This window comes from Trachemys scripta, chromosome 1 (genome assembly GCF_013100865.1).
Source record: "Trachemys scripta elegans isolate TJP31775 chromosome 1, CAS_Tse_1.0, whole genome shotgun sequence".
Lineage (NCBI taxonomy): Eukaryota > Metazoa > Chordata > Testudines > Emydidae > Trachemys > Trachemys scripta.
In genome coordinates this window covers 234,302,387-234,321,891 of record NC_048298.1, presented here as the reverse complement: position 1 = coordinate 234,321,891, position 19,505 = coordinate 234,302,387, and the positions used below count along the sequence as shown (strand labels likewise).

The 19,505-nt window shown below is 40.5% G+C and overlaps 1 long non-coding RNA gene across 1 annotated transcript in view; it reads right to left on the bottom strand.

Annotated features, from left to right (window-relative positions):
* LOC117870739 overlaps positions 1–19,505 on the bottom strand; it is a 123,838-nt gene that overhangs the window by 70,736 nt on the left and 33,597 nt on the right. The window lies entirely within an intron of this gene.

Sequence of the window (19,505 nt, the reverse complement as noted above, 5' to 3'; positions counted from 1 at the left end):
TTCATGGAGGATAGGTCCATCAATGGCTATTAGCCAGGATGGCCCTATCCTCCATGAATGCTCCGATTCAGAACCAGAACAATGGCTGAGCAGAGCAGCCATTTCTTTCTTGATCTTAGGCCTTTGATCTTGGCCTTCTGTAAAAGGTAATCAGCAGGCAAAGACCCTCTGCACAGGGCATAGCTTCAAAAGGTTGTTTTTGGCATAATGAGTTGGGGAATTTGCATTCACCTCCCTCTAGAGATTCCCCAGGAAAACCACTGAACATGTTTTGTTCCAAAAGTCTGTTCTTGTCTGGCACGTAGTTGAGTTGTAGTCCTTTGCACCCTGAGATCTCACATATGTCACATCTCCCCCCTCAAGAGGTTATGTACAATCCCAGCCCACAATAATATGTAAACCATTCATTTAATACAAAAAGAACAGGAGTACTTGTGGCACCTTAGAGACTAACAAATTTATTAGAGCATAAGCTTTTGTGGGCTACAACCCACTTCTTTGGATGCAGGTTGTAGCCCACGAAAGCTTATGCTCTAATAAATTTGTTAGTCTCTAAGGTGCCACAAGTACTCCTGTTCTTTTTGTATTAAATGAATGGTTTACATATTATTGTGGGCTGGGATTGTACATAACCTCTTGAGGGGGGAGATGTGACATATGTGAGATCTCAGGGTGCAAAGGACTACAACTCAACTACGTGCCAGACAAGAACAGACTTTTGGAACAAAACATGTTCAGTGGTTTTCCTGGGGAATCTCTAGAGGGAGGTGAATGCAAATTCCCCAACTCATTATGCCAAAAACAACCTTTTGAAGCTATGCCCTGTGCAGAGGGTCTTTGCCTGCTGATTACCTTTTACAGAAGGCCAAGATCAAAGGCCTAAGATCAAGAAAGAAATGGCTGCTCTGCTCAGCCATTGTTCTGGTTCTGAATCGGAGCATTCATGGAGGATAGGTCCATCAATGGCTATTAGCCAGGATGGCCAAGGATGGTGTCCCTAGCCTCTGTTTGCCAGAAGCTGGGAATGGACGAAAGGGGATGGATCACTTGATGATTATCTGTTCTGTTCATTCCCCCTAGGGCACCTTGCATTGGCCCGTCAGAAGACAAGATACTGGATTAGATGGACCATTGGTCTGACCCAGTATGGCTGTTCTTATGTTCTAGACAGTTATGAGCTTGTAACCACTTGTTTTCTTATTTTATAAGCTCCTCAGGGCAGGGAGCATATCTCCATGTGTATTTTAACAGCACTTAGCACCTCTGGAATATAAATATTAAAAATAATTAACAAGGAGTCTGTAGAGAGAGGAAATAATGCAGCGAATAGATATGTTTTTGTGAACAATGAAAAAGTAACACTGATAGCATCTGAATATATTACGTGCAACTGTCTGAGTGTATTGGAAATCAGATGCCTTCCCTGCTCTTATTATTTCCACCCACCTCTTCCGCTGACCACCCTTACCCTGTAAGGCTAAATATGATGCCCTTTTATTGGAAATAAGCCCTGCCCTTGTCAGTTTTGGGGAAGATCACTGTAATGTGTGCTCTAGGGGAAGAGAAGAGGAAAATCAATGCCTGACATGCTAGCAGAAAGTGAAACTTGAGGGTCATGGGCAGCAGTGAATCTGTCAGATCTGATTAATTCAGAGTAGAGAGTGGAGGTCTAAAAGTTTTTCTGTGTTACTGCGTGCAAATGCCAGCTCTTCGTAGCAGCATGGAGTAAAAAAGGCATGTTAAAACTGAGTGGCACTTGGGTCCTCCAAAATTTTGAGCTCACCTCTCAGAGCTTTAGACCCTCGTCCAGACCAAAACTACTTCTGAGTCTTTTTTGCCCAAACAGCCTTTTCTTATCTCATCGCCTCATAACAGCCTTGACTCCCCCCAATCCTCTACCTATGTTACACATTGTCAGTGAATACCTTTACAGAATACAAACTGCATTTTATTATACCACCTTACATACAGTAATCTAAAATGCAGTACGTACAGGCTTCAGACTTAGTGTGATTTTTTACATCTCTGAGGCAGGAGTGCTGGAACTAGGGGTGCTGAAGGTGGCAGCACCCCCTGGCTTGAAGTGATATCCATCATATACAGGGTTTATAGTTGTGTTCAAGGGCTCACAGTAACCCCACTATTAAAAACTGTTCCAACATGACTGCTCTGAGATCTACAAAGCAACTCAAATTTGAAGAAATAAGAATAACTGACTTATACAGCACTTTTAATTCAGCGGAAGAATGGTCCAATGATTAGGTCCCTAGCCTAGGATTTAGAAGACCCAGATTCAATTCCCTACTCTATCACTAACTTTCTTGTGGGAAAGTCACTTACCTTTCTGTGCCTCAGTTTCCCATCTGTAAAATTGTAACAATATTGCCTTAACTCAGACTGGTGTTAAAGACAGTGAAGCACTTTGTGATCCATGGACGAAAAGCACTATGTAAGACCTTGGTATTATTATATTGTTTTCAAAGAATTTGCAAATATTAACTAATCCTCACAACCCAACAGTAATCCCCTTTTACAGATAGGGAATAAAGCACAGAGAAGTTAAGTGACTGACCCAAGTGTCATACATGAAGTCTGTTGAAAAGCTGGGAACAGAACCCATGATTCTTAGACTGATATCTAATCCACTAGACTGCAGTTCTCCTGCCAATTATGTGACTCTCTTGGTGTCACAGTTTTCTCTTGACAGCCGTACAGAGCATTCACCGCGCTGAGGACACATATCCAAAGGAGAGAGTAGAGGAGGTCTGTCGCCCACCAATCACCTCTCACTTTGTTCAACAGATTATGCAGCCTGTGTGATATTTTGGGAAGTAGACCTGCACAATGTGGCATCCTGCTGGTTACTACTACAACACCAGCCTTCTCACCACCTTCTCTCTGTTCAAGTTTTCTCCTCCCAAACTGACTCAGAAGGTGTGCTCACACATAGGGCCAATTCTTCAGAGAGCCTTCAACCCAGCCTCCATTTGGGAGCAATGTGCTATGCACACACAATGCTTTTATTTGTGCATTCCATTGTTTGCATAGCTGTGTATGCAAAAGCAGAAAGCGTTTTTTGAAGATTTCACCCACAAGGTAAGTAGTACTCTGACTGCTGAATCACATCTTTCTTTTTTTTTTTTTTTTAAATGCAGTGGGAAATCAAATGCCAGCTTGGTATTAAACAAAAGGGTCATAGATTGGGCCTGGTAAAGTAATACAAACAATACTACTTCCTGACTTTGTTTTTTAAAAGCAACTTTATAGCTAAACAGTAACTTTAGAAGAAAAACAAAACAAGATTCCTAGTGACTTTATATCTTGGAAGGAACTTGAGAAAAAAAAATCTAATCTTTCCCCCCAAAACTTTGTCCATAAGTGGGTGAAATGGGATTTAGAATCTGAATGTAGATTTGGCTATGATTACAAGTGGTCACTACCTCTATAATGGGCTGAATCAAAACCCAACTCCAAATACTGTTTTGAAATTCAAATTTGGTGGCTTGGGCTGGTCTCTAGTGATAATATTTCATAGAATCATAAAATCATAGAACTGGAATGAAGGTCATCTAGTCCAGTCCCCTGCACCCAAGGCAGGGCTAAGTATTATCTAGACCATCCCTGACAGGTGTTTGTCCAACCTGCTCTTAAAAATCCCCAATGATGGAGATTCCACCACCTCCCTAGGCAATTTACTCCAGTGCTTAATCACTCTGACTGTTAGGAAGTTTTTCCAAATGTCCAACCTAAACTGCCCTTGCTGCAATTTAAGCCCATTGCTTCTTGTCCTATCCTCAGAGGTTAAAAAGAACATTTTTTCTCCCTCCTTCTTGTAACAGTTTTCAAGTACATAAAAAGTTGGTATGTCCCCTCTCAGTCTTCTCTTTTCCAGACTAAACAAACCCATTTTTTTCAGTCTCCCCTCATAGGTCATGTTTTCTAGACCTTTAATCATTTTTGTTGCTCTTCTCTGGACTTTCTCCAGTTTGTCCACATCTTTCCTGAAATGTGGTGCCCAGAACTGGACACAATACTCCAGGTGAGGCCTAATTAGCATGGAAGAATTACTGATCATGTCTTGCTTACAATACTCCTGCTAATGCATCCCAGAATTATGTTTGCTTTTTTTGCAACAGCATTACACTATTGACTCATATTTAGCTTGTGGTCCACTATGATCTCCTGATCCCTTTCCACAGTACTTCTTCCTAAGCAGTCATTTCCCATTTTGTATGTGTGAAACTGATTGTTCCTTCCTAAGTGGAGTACTTTCCATTTGTCCTTATTGAATCTCATCGTATTTACTTCAGACCATTTCTCCAGTTTGTCCAGATCATTTTGAATTTTAATCCTATCCTCCAAAGTACTTTAAACCCCTCCCAGCTTGGATTCATCTGCAAACTTTATAAGTGTAGTCACTGTGCCATTATATAAATCATTGATGAAAATATTGACCAGAACCGGACCCAGAACTGATCCCTGCAGAACCCCACTCATTATGTCCTTCCAGCAAGACTGTGAACCACTGATAACTACTCTCTGGGAATGATTTTCCAACCAATTATGCACCCACCTTATAGTAGCTCCATATAGGTTGTATTTCCCTAGTTTGTTTATGAAAAGGTCATGTGAGACAGTATCAAAAGCCTTACTAAAGTCAAGATATACCACATCTACTGCTTCCCCCCATGCACAAGGCTTGTTACCCAGTCAAAGAAAGTTATCAGGTTTGTTTGACATGATTTATTCTTGACAAATCTATGCTGACTCTTATTTATCACCTTATTATCCTCTAGGTGTTTGCAAATTGATTGCTTAATTATTTGCTCCATTATCTTTTGGGGTACAGAAATTAAGTTGACAGATCTGTAATTCCCCAGGTTGTCCTTATTTCCATTTTTATAGATGGGCACTATATTTGCCCTTTTCCAGTCTTCTGGAATCTCTCCTGTCTTCCATGACTTTTCAAAGACAATTGCTAATGGCTCAGATATCTCCTCAGTCAGCTCCTTGAGTATTCTAGGATGCATTTAATCAGGCCCTGGTGATTTGAAGACATCTAATTTGTCCAAGTAATTTTTGACTTGTTCTTTCCCTATTTTAGACTCTGGTCCTACCTCATTTTCACTGGCGCTCACTATGTTAGACATCCCATCGCCACCAACTTTCTTGGTGAAAACCGAAACAAAGAAGTCATTAAGCACCTCTGCCATTTCCACATTTTCTGTTATTGTCTTTCCCCCCCTCATTGAGTAACGGGCCTACCCTGTCCTTGGTCTTTCTCTTGCTTCTAATGTATTTGCTGTATTGATTCCTCAGTATGACAAATTCATGGATTCTAAAGCAGAAGGGGCTACTGCGATCCTCAAGTCTGACCTCCTGCATAACAGGCTATACAATTTCACCCAGTGACTCCTGCAGTGGAGAGAATTACAATATCTTACTGCACAAGTGTCTGTGTAAAGAATACCTGCTGGGACATATTTTTCCCCACATAGTTTTAGTTGGCATGGAATGAATGTGGCACATTGCGTCTACAAAATGTTGAGGTGAACTATCATGCCCGAGAGTTAACAACAAGAGCAACAACAATTAAACTAATTCCTATAATTTCAATTGTATTCATTTTCTCCTTTCCATAATTAACAATCCTGGGGTTATTTTGTTCAGTTTCCCAGTCATGTGAAAATAACTAAACTTAAGTTGAGAGACAAGGTGGCTGAGGTAATACCTTTTATTGGACCAGCTTCTGTTGCTGAAAGAGACAAGTTTTCAAGCTTACATGGAGCTCTTTTTGAGGCCTGGGAAACTAACTCAGAGTGTCACTGCTAAATACAAGGTGGAACAGATTGTTTAGCCTATGCAGTTAACACATATTTCAAGGGGCTATTCAAGGTGCAATGGCCCTTGATTGGTCCCTTGAAATATGTGTTAATTGTTTATGCGAAACCATCTGTTCCACTTTGTATTTAGCAGTGTCACTCTGAGGCCTTGGCTACACTGGCGCTGTACAGCGCTGCAACTTGCTCCGTTCAGGGGTCTGAAAATTCCCCTCCCCGAGCGCAGTGAGTACAGCGCTGTAAAGCGCCAGTGTAATCAGACCCTGCAGCGCTGCACGCTCGCTCGCAGCGCTGCAAGCTATTCCCCTCGGAGAGGTGGAGTACTTACAGCGCTGCGAGAGAGCTCTCGCGGCGCGACTACACTCGCACTTCACAGCGCTGGGAAGTCCTGAGTGTAGCGAAGGCCTGAGTTAGGGCAGGTCTACACTTTAAACATTGCCTTGCCCCAGCTGCATTGGTGCAGCTGCATTGCTGTAGTGCTTTAATGAAGACGCTCTATGCTGATGGGAGAGTACTCTCCTGTCGTTGTAGTTAATCCACCTCCCCGACAGGTGGTAGCTGTGTGGGTGGGAGCAGCTCTCCCGCTAACATAGCGCTATCTATACCAGCACTTAGGTTGGTATAATATCTTACTCAGGGGTGTGGACTTTTCAGAACCCTGAGCAAATTTGTTATACTGAAGTAATTCTGTAGAATAGACCTGCCCTTAGTTTCCCAGACCTGAAGAAGAGCTCCGTGTAAGCTCGAAAGCTTGTCTCTCTCACCAACAGAAGTTTGTCCAACAAAAGATATTTCCTCATCCACTTTGTCTCGCTAATATCCTGGGACCAAGACAGCTACAACAACACTGCATAAGCTTAAATTGATTATTTGCCTCCTCTTTACATTACCCAATATTTAAGAAACAGCTTTAACACTATTAATTAAATTTAATGTGCATTAACTTTCTCTTATTAATGTAAACAATCAAAATAGTTTTGGATTTTAACTGCTAAGGCTGTCTGGGAAAAAAGAAGATACAATGCTCCATTTATGGAAACTGAAGTCTTGGAATTAATGTTACTAATTTCATGAAAATAATTAAGCAATAATGACCAAGGCACAGGTTATTTCCAGCCATTAATGATCTGCTGTAGAGTTGATGGTCTGTGATGAAGACAAGGGATATTAACCTCGGCCGGTTCTTAATTAATCAGATATTGCCTTGTGCAGACACTATTGCAATCTCTCTCCATTTCTTTAAAAAAAAAAAAAAAAGACACCATGTATGATGGGGTGGGGGTCCCAATCCAGTGTGGGGCAACTGCACCCCCTCTCTCAAGCTGTTCTTTACCTTGAGGCTGAGACCCCTAAGGAGTAAAGTTGATGGGAATACTCTTTCACAGGGCAGTGAGGCCTACTGGCCAGAGTCAATGGTTTACCCGGATCCGCAGGGAAGTGGGGTTTACCCAGATGCACAGAGCAACATGGCTTAGCAGCCAGAGTCCATAGAGTTGCCCCAAGCCGCAGGGTGGGAAAGCTTCGTGGTCGAAGTCAATGGGCTGCCACCTGGGGGGGGGGTGGGAAGAGGGAGAGGTGGCGGCTTGGGTAGGAGGACCCAGCCTAGGGCCCACCTTGCTCCACCAGGTCCCAGCCTAGGACCCTAAAAGTGGCGGAATATTTCACCACTGAGTCAGTGTGGCTCCATCAGAAACACACCAACTTCCCACTGAACTATAACTAGTCCCCCCGGGCCACTTCCTATCATGTCTCTTGGAGCTGTAGTTGAAGCATCATCCAGGTTCCCAGTGACTCTGATGCTGCAGGCTCTTGGGCATTGGTCTGGGTCTCTGTGGCTCCAGCTTCCACGGTCAGGGGTTCCAACTGCTCCCAGGCTGAAGCCAGCCAGGAGCCTCCTTCCTCCCCAGCAGTCAGTCCAGACTGAGCTGGCTTCTCCCTTTTATACTAGTGCTGCACCTGGATCGTGCCCAGTAGGGTCGTGGGGGCATGGCTTCCTCAGCCCACAGTGAGGAGTTAACCCTTCCCTGTCCAGTGTGGGGTGAGTTCACCTCATCACACCATGTAATATGGCTCTCAGAGAACTAGTCATTGCTAGAAAAGTAGCATATAGAAGGGCCAATCTGGTCAGGCTCCAAGGTCCTCTTGTGAATTCCTTAGCATCCTGAACTCCCAGTGAGTTCAAATAATTTGCTTAAATGAACTGCCATTGATAGCTGACTGAAAATGCAGATGAGCAAACATCTAAATTTCCAACCCACCAGAATTCAAGGGTGTTCCAATCTAGGGTTTTGCTTGGACCATTTTTCCCATTGTCACCACAGTGTGAGTGAATCTGATGAAGAGATTTGGAGGAGGACAGACTTCACACACTAGTTCATGGGGAGCTTTCTATTAACATGCGTTGGCACAGAAGAAAGCACAAAGATGGTTGTGGATTGAGTGGATTAAGTGGATTAAGCATTGTTGGCTGATGTTGAAGAGTAAGGAGAAGTTTTTATGCATATTTGGCAAGAATGAACAAAGATTAAGTAGTTCCAGGAAGAGATGGCTCAGAAAATGGGTACCATTATTAATTAATATTTTATTTTTTAGATAGGAACATAGAGTAGGTATTTCTGCTGCTGAATGCTGGAGGTCTGATCCTAAGACTGGATGAACAATATTACTCCAATTGAAGTCAATGGGCAGGTTCAGTTCCATTCAGTATCAGGCCCTAGGAAAGGTATTCCAAAAAAGAACAGGTTCCTTTCCTAAAAGTCTTATGTTCTAGCTACATAAGCTGGTACTGCACAGAATGAACATTATATTATTTAGTGCTGACAGACTGCTCAGTACTGTACAGGGATAAAGATAATCCCTACCTTGAAGAATTTATAGTCTAAGGCCCTGATTCAGGAAAGTACTTAAACACATACTTAAAATTAAGCAAATGCTTCAATGGGACTTAAGTACATGCTTAAGCTACCTCTCGAACAGGGATGCATTCCTGAACTGAGGGCTAAAATGGAATCTACAGATGAGGTGAAGGGTGTTCACTGTAACTACCATGTGTCACTAGTGGGTTCACTACTAACGAGCTCCAACTATTAAACCTGCTTGTTTTTCATTTCAGATTCCTGATACAGGGAATACATGGCTTAAAAGTCACCAAACATCCCATTCCACATATTAGCTGCCTCCAAATGGAAACCGCCAGAAACACTGGGTACCAAAATACTGAAAGGCCAAGTTTTGGCCCTGGAAACATTGATGAAAAATAAAAAAGGAAAATACTAGGTAATCTGGCTTCATTTGTCAGGTTTATAGAAGAGGAGTTACCAGTGACCAGAACACCAAAATATTTGAACACTTATTTGTTGCAAATGATTTATTCAATGAATTCAGCCCTTTTATTATATGTGAACTATCTGTGTAATAGCAAACCCTGGATCCTGCCCCGCCCCCAGCCTGTGCAGGGCCCTGCAACAAAAGAGATCAAATTAATGCCTGCCCAGACAACACATTTGAATCAAGAATATTTGGAACTCCAAAAAGTGTTTGAATAGTTTTCCCTCCAACACACTACTCATCCAGCAAGCCAAGTTATGGAAATATGCTGAATAGCTCAAAACCAAATTAACATAATTCCAGAGACCCCAAAAACAGACCAAAATAGGAGAAAGAATTGACCTCTTGATGCTTGACTCCATAAACCTCCCACATAAAAGTGTAAACCAGAAGGGTGATTGGACTCATTTATGTGCTTTATTTACTTATTTTGATTTTATTTTTGATAATCTAACTGATAATCTGACATTGAAATGGCAGGGTATGGTTCAGTGGTCTATTAACAAAAATCATCCACTCCCAGAAAGCCAATTAATTGCTGATGTAACTCCACTGAAGATGAATTTGACCCACTCTGCAAAAGATCATGCCCTATGGGATGAGAGTCCCACTGGACTAATTGCAAAAGTAAATTGAGCAGATACTGTAGAAGAACAATACTGGTTCCGTTTTGCAATTGTTTTCTGCTTTTGGAAACTTTTTATAAGGAAGCAGAGAGAAAAGATACAATCAGATGTTGTTACATGAGCAATGCTGACACACTGGAGATGTGAAATCACCTCTTTCACTGTGGTCAAAGTTTTAAACCTAACTGATAATCTAACATTGAAATGGCAGGGTATGGTTCAGTGGTCTATTAACAAAAATCATCCACTCCCAGAAAGCCAATCCATAACAAACACTGCATCTCAGCTTATTTCCCCCCCTTCTCTGATCGGGGCTTCTAAATATCTTAACAAGCTGGATTTTATGTATGCACATGGCATCTTGGCCTGATCTGTTTAGTTAGCTGAAGAAGTGCAATTCCTGGCCTGGCCTGACAAACCAGGCAATGTTCTGGAGGAACGTTTTTTTCTTCAAGACTCTGATCTAGTTAGACTGATGTCCAGATTAGTTTTCTAGGGCTTTTCTTTTTTGAAGGCCTGTTTCCCCACTGACAGGGATTTGGGAAAAGAGAGGAAGTGAGAGAAACAGATTGGAGATTTTACAGGCACATGTATTGTTTTGAACCTGCAGAACAGCTGGACGGGAAGAGGAGAAGGAAGCTCATAGAAAGACTGACCTTCCCACTGTTCTTTGTGGTTTAATTAAGGCTTGCAAAATGTTCATGGGTTTTGTGCCTAAGCACATCCTTTACTAATATAATGATTGCAAGGAAAAATACTTTCAATATTTTACTCACCCACCAAAAAATATGTATTTTCTCTGGGTGAGCAGAATTTTGCAGGGTTGGTTAAATTATCTTTACAGGAAATAGTTTTCTTCCCCTTAGGTAATTTTTTGTATTACTAATTTTTGTCTTGGTCCAGCTGGGGAGTATTTGTTTCTGTCAGTTCTCTCCTCAAATGTATTAATCTAGTTCTGCTACATGTATATTTATTAATTAATTGTACTTTGAATGGAAGAGCCTTTCCCCCATATTTAAACTATGAATATCATCAAATTTTCACCCTGCCTTTTTTTTTTTTCACCCTCATTGCTCATGGGAACTGGGTTAAATACGCAAATATTAATAAGTTGTATTTTGCTATGTAGAACAAATGCAATTCATTTTAGAAAAGAAATTGCAGTAGCCAGATTGTACACAAGATGGCAGATCTGTTTCTCCTTTTCTCTTCATTAATCCTTTAATTTGTCTGATACACTGATGAGGTCTACGCTAAATGATGCACCTGTGGCCTTTGGCACAAAAAACAAAAGTCACCAATTTAACACCAGATAATGAACGAATGCATGAAATTGGCTGTATTAGTTCACCAGAATCAATCACCTTGCCTGTTGAGTTCATGTAAATTATTTTCTGCCTATGTACATAACACCCTTCATCTTCCTATGAGTATGCCAAGAGTTAGTTATCAAATCACTATTGCTGCTGTGGTTGTAGTCGCCGCGTCTTAATTTTGTAGATGTTTGTTTAAAAAGTTGAGAGACAATGCTGTCTTCTGCAAGGCTTCTTAACTGTTATCGTGTTCAGGAATAATTAAGCCATCATGATCTTTTGATCTGAATGTGATTTTCAAGAGTTGCAGGGAGGGGGAGCAGGGCAATGGATTAGTAACTGAAGGGAGAAGGACTACAGGTCATTTTAATCCTACTCTTTCAAAAGTTTTCTGTTTTAAGGCCTTGTCTACACTAGACAATTGTATTGCTTTAACTATACTGGAATAGTTAAAGCAATACAACCCCAGCAGTGTAGAATAAATGTGTCTTATACTGCTATAGCTATCCTGTACGGGAAAGAATAAGGCACCTTTACTGATATAGCTGCATCCACAGAGTTTCTTACAAATCTAAAGGTCAGAGGTGGTTCAGACCTATGTCCTGTTTATCCAGCCTCCCTTACACAAACTCTACCTCCACCCCTAATGCAGTACAGGGAGCTCAGAAAATTGGTACCAGATTTAGCCCATCACTGCTAATAGATACAACAAGAAGCCAAATTTTAACTTGGTTTTGGTCACCACTCCCAAAGCTTACTTAAACAACAAGGAGTCTGGTGGCACCTTAAAGATTAACAGATTTATTTGGGCATAAGCTTTCGTGAGTAAAAACCTCACTTCTTCGGATAAGCTCAGAAACAGAAGTGGGTCAACACATGAATCTCACCTCTGGGACCAGAACCTGATCCAAGCTTTTCCCCACAGTGCTACGTTGTTTTGACGCCTTACAAAAGTAGGCTTAAGCCCCAATGTTTAGCCTGTATCCAGATACACCCAGTATTCTGGGGAAGCACCCAACTCCATGGTTCTGCTTCAAGCTCATCTCTCAAGAAAGATTTTGCTGCTTCTGGACAGGCACAGATTTGAGACAATTTTGCACTTTCAGTTTGGTTTTATTACAGAATTTTGAGACATCTGATCATTCATAGGATGGGAAGGGACCTCGAGAAGTCATCTAGTCCATTACCCTGCACTTATGGCAGGACTAAGTATAACCCAGACCATCCCTGACAGGTGTTTGTCCAACCTGCTCTTAAAAATCTCCAATGATGGAGATTCCACAACCTCCCTAAGCAATTAATTTCAGTGCTTAACCAAACTGACAGTTAGGAAGTTTTTCCTAATCTCCAACCTAAACCATCCTTGCTGCAATTTAAGCCCACTGCTTCTTGTCCTATCCTCAGAGATTAAGAAAAACAATTCTTCTCCCTCCTTCTTGTACCAATCTTTTATGTCCCCACTCAGTCTTCTCTTTTCCAGACTAAACAAACACAATTTTTTCCAATCTTTCTTCATAGGTCATGTTTTCTAGCCCTTTAATCATTTTTGTTGCTCTCCTCTGGACTTTCTCCAATTTGTCCACATCCTTCCTGAAATGTGGCACCCAGAACTGGACACAATACTCCAGTTGAAGCCTAATCAGTGTGTAGTAGAGCGGAAGAATTACTTCTCGTGTCTTGCTTACAAGACTTCTGCTAATACATCCAAGAAGGATGTTTGCTTTTTTTGCAGCAGCGTTACACTGTTGACTCATATTTAGCTTGTGGTCCACTATGACCCCCAGATCCCTTTCCGCAGTACTGCTTCCTAGGCAGTCGTTTCCCATTTTGTGTGTGTGCGCAACTGATTGTTCCTTCCTAAGTGGAGTGCTTTGCATTTGTCCTTATTGAATTTCATCTTCTTTACTTCAGACCATTTCTCCAGTTTGTCCAGATCATTTTAAATTTTAATCCTATACTCCAAAGCATTTGCAATCCCTCCCAGCTTGATACTAGCCGCAAACTTTGTGTGCACTCTCTATGCCATTATCTAAAAGAAGATATTGAACAGAACTGGACCCAGAACTGATCCCTGGGGGACCCTACTAGTTATGTCCTTCCAGCATGACTGTGAGCTACTGATAACTACTCTCTGGGAACAGTTTTCCAACCAGTTTTGCATCCACCTTATAGTAGCTCCATCTAGGTTGCATTTCCCTAGTTTGTTTATGAGAAGGTCATGTGAGATAGTATCGAAAGCTTTACTAAAGTCAAGATATACCATGTCGACCCCTTCCCCCCATCCACAAGACTTGTTACCCTATCAAAGAAAGCTATCAGGTTGGTTTGACATGATTTGTTCATGACAAATCCATGCTGACTCTTATTTATCACCTTATTATCCTCTAGGTGTTTGCTAATTGATTGCTTAATTATTTGTTCCATTATCTTTCTGCGTACAGAAATTAAGCTGACTGGTCTGTAATTCCCCGGGTTGTCCTTATTTCCCTTTTTATAGATGGGCACTATATTTGCCCCTTTCCAGTCTTCTGGAATCTCTCCAGTTTTCCACGACTTTTCAAAGATAATTGCTGATGGCTCAGATATCTCCTCAGTCAGCTCCTTGAGTATTCTAGGATGCATTTCATCAGGCCCTGGTGATTTGAAGACATCTAATTTGTCTAAGTAATTTTTGACTTGTTCTTTCCCTATTTTAGCCTCTTCTGATCCTACCTCATTTTCACTGGCATTCACTATGTCAGATGTCCCATCGCCACCAATCTTCTTGGTGAAAACTGAAACAAAGAAGTCATTAAGCACCTCTGCCATTTCCACATTTTCTGCTATTATTTCCCCACCGCCCTATTGAGTAAATGGTCTACCTTGTCCTTGGTCTTCCTCTTGCTTCTAATGTATTTGTAGAATGTTTTCTTGTTACCCTTTATGTTTCTAGCTAGTTTAATCGCATTTTGTGCCATGGCCTTTCTAATTTTGTCCCTAGATACTTGCATTATTTGTTAATATTCATCCTTTGTAAAGTAGTTTCCACTTTTTGTAGGACTATTTTTAGATCATTGAAGATCTCCTGGTTAAGCCAGGGTGGTCTCTTCCCATACTTCTTATCTTTCCTACACAGGGGGATAGTTTGCTCTTGTGCCCTTAATAATGTCTCTTTGAAAAACTGCCAACTGTCCTCAATTGTTTTTCCCCTTAGACTTGCTTCCCCTGGGATCTTACCTGCCAACTCCCTAAATTGTTAAACTCTGCCTTCTTGAAATCTATTGTCTTTGTTGTGCTGTTCTCCCGCCTACCATTCCTTAGAGTCACAAATTCTATCATTCCATGATCACTTTCACTCAAGCTGCCTTCCACTTTCAAATTCTCAACCAGTTCCTCCCTATTTGTCAAAATGAAATCTAGAAAGGCCTCTCCCCTAGTAGCTTTCTCCACCTTCTGAAATAAAAAAAATTCAGCCATCTTTTGGATTAAACCCAACCTCAAATTTTGTAAAATGTTGCAAAACCACAGGCAATACAACAGAGGTGAGTGAATTCACTATTTGTTTGGAGTTTTGATTTAGCCACGTGGACTTGGTTAAACACAAAATTCAGAGTCTACAAAACCAAACTCTGGAGTTTTGCACATCACTATCCAAGAAAGGAAGGGAGGTTGTATTAGATGCTCAAACTCTAAAACAGCTCAGAGTGCTTAATATCGCTAAATCAAAGAGCAGAAACGAAGTTCTAAAGCAGTAATCTAAATATTTTCCTCCTAATAGCACCTGTCACAGTGCCTGGAGTGGCTCATGACCATGAGTGCCAACCTCAGGGCAGACTGTCAAGAAGCAGGGCAGAGACCCCAAACTGGTGGTATGTTCTATAATTAGATTTCACTACCCTAGTAACAAATGTGAACTCCTGAAGTATTATAACAGTCTTACCATGGAGTCACAGAGAGTCCCCTTGGGCATTCCAGTCTATCTTGCCACCCATACAAGCCAGGTTTAGTGATAAGTGATCATTTATACCAAAGATCACAAAATATTCAGGTTGCTTCTAGTCCCAAGAGACCAGTCACTTACCCAAGTCAATTAGTACCTTAGATCTCTCACCAAAGACCAACACTTGTAGCCCATCCTGAAACTAACTAAAGATTTATTAACTAGGAAAAAGAAATGATTGTTTTACAAGGTTAAAGCAAGCAAACACACCTGAGTGAGTTAGTCTATGGTTTTAAAAGGTGACAGAGTTGTAGTAATCTGTCAGCTCTGAATGTCTTTTAGGGCTAACCCTAGTTGACCCTGGGATCTCTGCTTCTGTTTCGTAGCTCTGGCCCTGTGAGAGCACAAATAGCAAAAGAAAGATTAAAAATGTTCATGTCAGGTTTTTTTTTTTTTTTTTTTATTTCCTTCTTCCAGAATTCATACTGATAGGACGAGCCCTTTTGCACATGGCCTCTTCGTGGTTGTGAAGGGGAAATTAACAAAGTCTCTGTACTGTGATGTCACAAGTTTTGGTGGGCCTTCTTAATGAGCAAGAGACGATCCCTCTTGACTCAGTTCAGTTTCAGAGAATTTTTTTTTTTTTACAATCAAAGCAAAACTTAAATATTACCTGATAGCATGTGATAAAGATATTACAAGTGAGATTAATGCATGCACAATTTACAAGCATTTCATAAACACACAGATGAAACAGACTGGTTTCCACCAATGAATTTGTCAGTGCTCAACTGAAGCCTAAATCCTTGGCAAAAGCTGGCTCCTGGTATGCCAGCACCACAGCATCAACATCCTAAGAACTTAAAAAATGAAAATGGCACTTTCAGTTCTCAGTAGGATCTGACCCAGGCTAGTCAAGAGAAACTTGATTTTGAGAGAAGACTGAAGTTCAATGATGCGCTGTGACTATTTTTTTAAAAGGAAAATTCATGAAAGAGAAAACTAGCCAGAGTCATTAGGGATGCTGTTCCCTTTTGCCCTACACTCTCTGCAGGTTCCATCACATCATATATACCTGATTTAGAGGGGTGCAATATTGCTGTTGCCCCAGTATTAAGGAGAACTGTCCATCAGAAGAGCACCTGCAGGAGAACATCATGGCATCAGTGGTGAAAGCCAGGCTTACAAAGAAATCTGAGCTATTTTTAAAGCCTCTTATGTGTTAGTGCTTTTAATGGGACAATGCTAGAAGAATTTCTGGAAATATCCAAAATGCTGCATTTCTGACTATTACATGTATTTATACTTTTCTAGTGAAATGGGGTGCTAATCATCAATGAAGCTGCTTCTGTGGGCAGATTGACATGAGAAAATAGATAACCAATCACAATTACCAGGGTGATAATAGTGCTAAGAACTTCTAATTATACATTCAACAAGTGGTGCATGTTCTTATATGGGGTATTCACATCAAAGAAGCTTTCTCTTGCTATCTTTTACACACCTGTTTGGCATTTGAATACAATGATGTTTATGGGTTTAATTATTACACAGAATAAGTCAAATTTCTTTCCCATAAAAGTCACTTTGAGTCACTTTGTCCTCCAAAGACACTTGCTTAATCAGGACACAATAAATCTACTTAATAAGGGAATTTCAGTGTCCTAAAAGAATTGGCTGAGGAGATCTCTGGCCTGATGATGTTATATTTTAATACATCCTGAAATACTGGGGAAATTCCAGGGAGAGAGTGCTAATATTCAAAAAGCGCAAGTTGGGTAACTCAAGCTATTTAGCCTGACATCAATCCTGGGCAAATAAATGACAACGCTCACATTGAATTCAATCAATAAAGAATTAAAGAATAGGAATATATTTAATGCTGATCCACATGATTTCATAGAAAATAAGTCTTGTCAAACATGCCTGATTTCATTTTCTTTGAAGAGAACACTTTTAGCACCCCAGCATATTAACTGCATATATGTAATATACTTAGATTTTGGAATGTGTTTGAGGTAGTCCTGCATGGCATTCTACAATAACAAAGCACATGTAAAATGGATTAAGAACTATTTAACTGACAGATCTCAAAAAGTAGTTATCAATGGGGATTAATCATGGGGTGATTCTATTGGGGTTTTAGGTGGATCATTTCTATTCAAGGGATCAGCTATTCAACATTTGTATCATGATCTGGAAATATAAAATCACTGCTGATAAAATTTACAAAATTACACAAATGGTAAGTAAGGAATGGGACAGGGCAGTCCTACAGAGTTGGTAAGCTGCTACCATTCAAACAAATGCAAAGTTATACAACTAGGAACAAGAAATGCAGGCCATGCCTACAGAATGGGGGACTGTATGCTGGAAAGCAGAACTCGGAAAAGGATTTGGAGATCCTAGTGGACAAGCACCTGAACATGGACTCCCAGTGCGATGCTGTGGCAAAAAGGGCTAACGTGATCCTTGGATGTCTAAATGGGGGAGTAGTGGAGGAAGGGGATTTTACCTCTATATGAGACACTGGATGCAGTTTTCTGGTATCAGTCCTGATATTTTTAAAAGGATATTTAGAACCTGCAGAGGATGCAGAGAAGAGCCACAAAAATGATTCAAAGTCTGGACATGATGTCCTACAATGAGACTTCAGGAGTTCAATCTGCTTAGTTTATCAAAAAGTAGATCCAGGGGTGAGTTGATTAAGGTGTATAAAATACTTTCATTGGGAGAAAATTGTGGTATCACCCTGTCCATAAACTGCCTGCCTCTAGGCCTGGCCAGCACAGGCAAAGAGCTGTGACATGCCTAATAAAGTAAATTGAGTGACGAGCTGGAGTCAAATGGAGTTTTTTGGATCCCAGAGTACTGGATGAAGTGTTCTCTCAGAACCTATTTAGTCATTTAGAGTTCAGTATTTGGTAGAAGAAAGCACTTTCAGTCAAAAATGGTCCAAAAAAGCATAGATACTATCCATATGTTCTGGATGAGCCGTGTAGCCAATGACTTTAGTTTATTGTGTGATGTTATAATTAGCTAACATGTTATATCATATAATCTTTGTATGCTAAATAGGGTTAAATTGTAGGATTATAGAAGTATAAGACGGATTAGTAGTGAGAAGGGATAATTATGTATTAGGTATCTAAGTAAGTAGGGTTGAAATGCAAGGCCTACAGGCTGAGGCCTGTAAGATTTTAAGCTTAGCCATACTAGGCTATACATGTAAGAAATGCTTGACATAAGTGACCAAAGAATGACGGTAGGCCAAAAAATTATGGGAAAAGATGTACCAGTGGGTGATATTGTAAAAAGTTAAGAGTACATTTTTGCTTACAATATACCCAGTAGTCACATTTTTCTAACACATGCCCTAACAAGTATAGACAGAATCACATTATAAAAAGAGGGTGCCCAGATTAGGAAAATTGAGCACCCTATGGGAAACTTCAGCAGGAACCATTCCTTTACTGATGATCAATCCATGAGAGATCCATCGGACCCTAACACTATCTAGGAGGATGTGAGTATAACCATCTTTGTAACTTGTGTATAGATCTGTATAGAATTTCTATATGCTTGGGTAATCATAAAACTTGCAAAACAGACTTGAACTTGTACTTGTGAATGTGTGTGTGGTCACTGTCTTTATGTGTCCCTAGAGACTCTAAATTTGAAGCAAGTAGTAGAGGTGGCTCTGTTTAGTTTGAAACTGGAGCCACCAGAGCTGAACCCATGGTGGTGTAATGCCACATTACAAATTTCTCTTTAAGTAAAATAAAAGACTACAGCTGAGAGGAAAGGTCTCTGAGGGAATCCCAAGAGACAGAAGCATCCTTCTGTTGACCTAGTTGCATCTACAGCAGGGGTTAGATGGGCATAGCTACAGTGCTCAGCAGTGTGGATTTTTCACATCCCTGAGCACCATATTTATGTTGACCTAAATTTTAGGCCTAGACCAGGTCTTACTGCTCTCAGTTTCTCCCCTCTCTCTTTCTTCTAGAAATGTTGCTGGAGGAGATATTGCTATATCTTCTGGAACCAGTAGTACCAAGTATAAAGTTGTTGCCTACATTTTTTAAAAAGTTATGTCTTTGTTTTGATTTTTTAACCTATTATTAAGTGATGATTTTAGCAGCTGGAATGATGTTGATTATAATTGGACTATGATATGGACAATGAATGGATAGTATCTATGCTTTTTTGGACCATTTTTGACTGAAAGTGCTTTCTTCTACCAAATACTGAACTCTAAAATGACTAAATAGGTTATTTTGGAAAAGGCAAACTTGCTTAACAAGTACAATTTTTCTGAGTAATTTAACCTCTAATTTGCAAATGTCATTTGACACTAAGCAAATAATTACAGTTTGTACAGTGGATTGCATGACAAATAAAACGGACTTCAGATGTGGAGTAGTCGGCTAGTAGGATTTGCCGTTCTGTTTGTGAATTCCAATTTTCCTGTTTGTTTAAC